Below are 3,145 nucleotides of genomic sequence, written 5' to 3'. Positions count from 1 at the left end.
CGTGTCACAACAAAGGCGCTAGGAGGGACATGTATGAGTTGCTTATGAACTTGTCTATGACAGATGTATTTCCATGTTTTTACACCATGTTGCATATAATTAGGGATGAGATCTGGACCTTCCAGGAAGGGGTCCCTGCTGTTACCTCTGTACTCACCTACTTGAGGTCTGCACAACCTGAAGGTCACACAGATATCCCTGGAGGGATCACTATTCAGGAAAAACTGGGCAACCCTACACAAAACTCTGGTGAGGATATCTTTGCAGATTTTTTCCACCGCTGGAATCGTTGAGCACACCGCTGTTGTAGTCTTCTCAATGGCTCCCTGAAGCAGCAACAGCACCATGCCAGGAGACAAGAATTAGCTGTGCTCTACCCCAACCACCCCCACAGATCCCAGCAGCTCCTGGCCCTGGGACCCTCTGACAGTGGGCATGCTGGGAGGAGGACCTGGTGCCAGGTGACCATGGAAGCAGAGGCTGGAGAGACCTGGATCGGCCCTCATGCCCAGTCCCAAGGCCCTGATCCGGGCCTGGCCAGGAGGGGCTCAGGAGACAAGGACAGTTGGCTCTGTCCTGTGTCAGTCCCTGGTGCATCATCACCCCAGGCACAAGGTCTTGTATGTGGAGCACAGTGCCCCCTGCTGCTCCCCCACAATCAGGTTCTTCCTACAGAGCCTCCTGGGTCCCAGGGCTGGCAGGGCTCAGGTTCAGGTGGGTGGGGAAGGTGAGGGGAGAGAGAGTTTTGAGCCATGGCACCTTCCATTTTGTAGTATCGTCTACTGCCATCACAGGGGAGAAGGCTACAGCTGAGTGCCCTGGGCTGAGGGTGGGCCCTGCAGCACCCAGAAGCTGAGCAGGGTCAGGGTACAGAGGAGAAGGAGGGAGGGAGGGTGAAAGGAGGTTTCCTGGGAGGAACACATCCACTTGTTCAGCACTTGCTCAGGACCAGATGGGGAACTCAGCTCATCCCACCCCTCAGCTCCTTCCAAAGGATTAAGGAAGTGGTTGGGGGATTAATATCTATCCCATTGCACAGAGAAGGAAACTGAGACTCAGAAAGCATTAGCACTTGGCCCAGCCATGCAGCTAGAGGTGACAGATCTGGGGTTCATCAACCCTGACCCAGATGCCCTTGGATCCAGCCTCATAGGCTCTCCCGTGGGCACATGCAGTACGACCACAGGGGAAAGGTTCCGACCTCTCCTGGCTACAAGTTTTCTTTGACAATGAAAGAGAAAACATCCTTACCTGCTCCCAGAGCATCCCAATTTCAAATGGTTCTTTGTAGTCCCTCCCCAGACACAGGAGGGGACCTCAGATACCCTGTTGAGAAGGTCTGACCCAAACAGGGATCAGCTTCTCCTCAGGGTCCTGCCCCCAGCCCCTACTATGACCCTGGATGGACGTTCAGATGGTTCCGCAAATCTGAAGATCACCTGAATCTGGGACGGTCCCACGCAAGTCCTCAGCCAAGTCATTATCATTCGACAAATCTCACATTGGTTGAACTGCGGGTCGCCCTGTCAGAAAAAGAAGATCCCCAAAGTGCTCTCTCAGAAACCCCTAGAATCCGGAGCAGAGATTCAGAAAGGAGCCTTTGCATCCTCCTAGGCCAGCAGGATGACAATGATCTTCCTGTCCTTTAGGGCCTAGGACCAGCTAGCTGACTAGCCCGAGCTCACCTTCTTGGTGGCTTAGCGGAGGGACGCACCCAGAACCCCTCGCCCACACCCACTGCACCTTCTATATTCCAACACCTGCCCCCCTTGTGTTCTCTGCTCAGACCCCAGAGGGGCCTCTCAGGGGAGGGCCCAGACAGACCAAGGTAGCCCCCCTGAGCCAGGCACAAGTGCACACAAGAGCAGCGTCTTTAGCCCACTGCTCTGTCCCCCTCCCCACCGAAAGACATGTGCAGCTATGGCCTGGTGCTCCCTGGATGCAGAAAACGAGGAGGGGCTCGGGAGGTGAGCAGGGAGCCAGCAAAGAACCTGGGCAGCCTCCTGGGCCAGTCTCCTGAAGAACTGCTCTTCCTGACAAATGTCGGCCGTGGACAGGTCATCATGGTCCTCAGCGATCAGACCAGAATAGGTCAGACCTGGGGAAGAAACAGCATCAGCATCTGTCCACACGTGGAAGAGGAGGGGAAGTCAGAACTCCTGGCTGCTGGGGAGCCCAGGAGGTGGCCAGAGCCCCGGACAGGGGTGGGGCTTGGAGAGGGACCCAGGAGGCCTGTCCTCACACTGCCCTGGGGCTGCCTTAACCCAGGCTCTGTGAAAAGACATGCTTTTAAGATCTTTCTGGAAACGGGAAGAGAAGATAGTATCTCTCCAACATTACCATCTGTACAAACCTTTCTGTCTACCAGAGCCTCTATCTCTATTCTCTCTCTCCCTCTCTCAAAACACACAAACACACACAGACAAACTCACACACACACAAACACGCGTGTAATTTTCAGTTGCACTAAAATGAAAAAAATCTCCTCCCTTCCCAAGCTTGTCTTTCTTTCCCTCTTGCCTTCCGCAAAGACTTCATATTAGGTGATCATTTCCAAATCACTCTCCAGAACTGTCCCTACCCACAGTTAAAGAGGAGCTGCCAGGATCACATGGGGAATGTCCTTACCTGGGGTGGCCAGGAGCACTGAGGCGAGGAGCAGGAGGGCCCAGGAGGTCATGGCAAGGCAGCTGCTGACACACCCTCACACCCCCTTTATGCAGGCGGGACACCTCGCATCTGACCTTGCCGGCTCCTGCTCCTCTTGTAGGCCACCTCCCCAGGTCCCTGGTTTACCACAAACACCACCAGTTTGTGGAGAAGTGGGGGGAGGAGAGGCTTCACACTATCTCTCTTCCCCTCCCCCCACACAGAGCTTTCCTAGCTGAGTGCAAGGTGGCTGGAGGGCACAGCTGCCATGATGCCCCCACCCTGCCCCAGATGTGGACATGGAAGAGACATCCTTGCACCTGAGAGCTCAGGGAGGCACCTAGGCCAGGAGCATCCCATCCTCCACCCCTTCCCCACCTCCCAGGGCTCTGTGCAGGTGTCCCTCCCCCAGCCATCCCCCTTTCCCTCCTCTCCCCCAGCCATTTCAGCCCAGTAGCTCTAGCAGACTCCACCAGATTTAAAGACAGGTGCTCGG

At 55.5% G+C, this 3,145-nt stretch overlaps 1 long non-coding RNA gene across 1 annotated transcript; it reads right to left on the bottom strand.

The window, feature by feature from the left end:
* Window positions 1–218: 218 nt before the first annotated feature.
* Window positions 219–2,104, bottom strand: LOC140599843 (uncharacterized). Its single transcript, XR_012002826.1, has 3 exons — window positions 1,992–2,104; window positions 1,440–1,523; window positions 219–326 (listed from the first exon to the last, which is right to left on the bottom strand). It is a non-coding gene; the product is annotated as an uncharacterized lncRNA (long non-coding RNA).
* Between the last annotated feature and the right edge of the window lie 1,041 nt (window positions 2,105–3,145).

Source organism: Vulpes vulpes, chromosome 8 (genome assembly GCF_048418805.1).
Source record: "Vulpes vulpes isolate BD-2025 chromosome 8, VulVul3, whole genome shotgun sequence".
Taxonomy (NCBI): domain Eukaryota; kingdom Metazoa; phylum Chordata; class Mammalia; order Carnivora; family Canidae; genus Vulpes; species Vulpes vulpes.
This window is presented reverse-complemented; position numbering and strand designations above follow the sequence as displayed.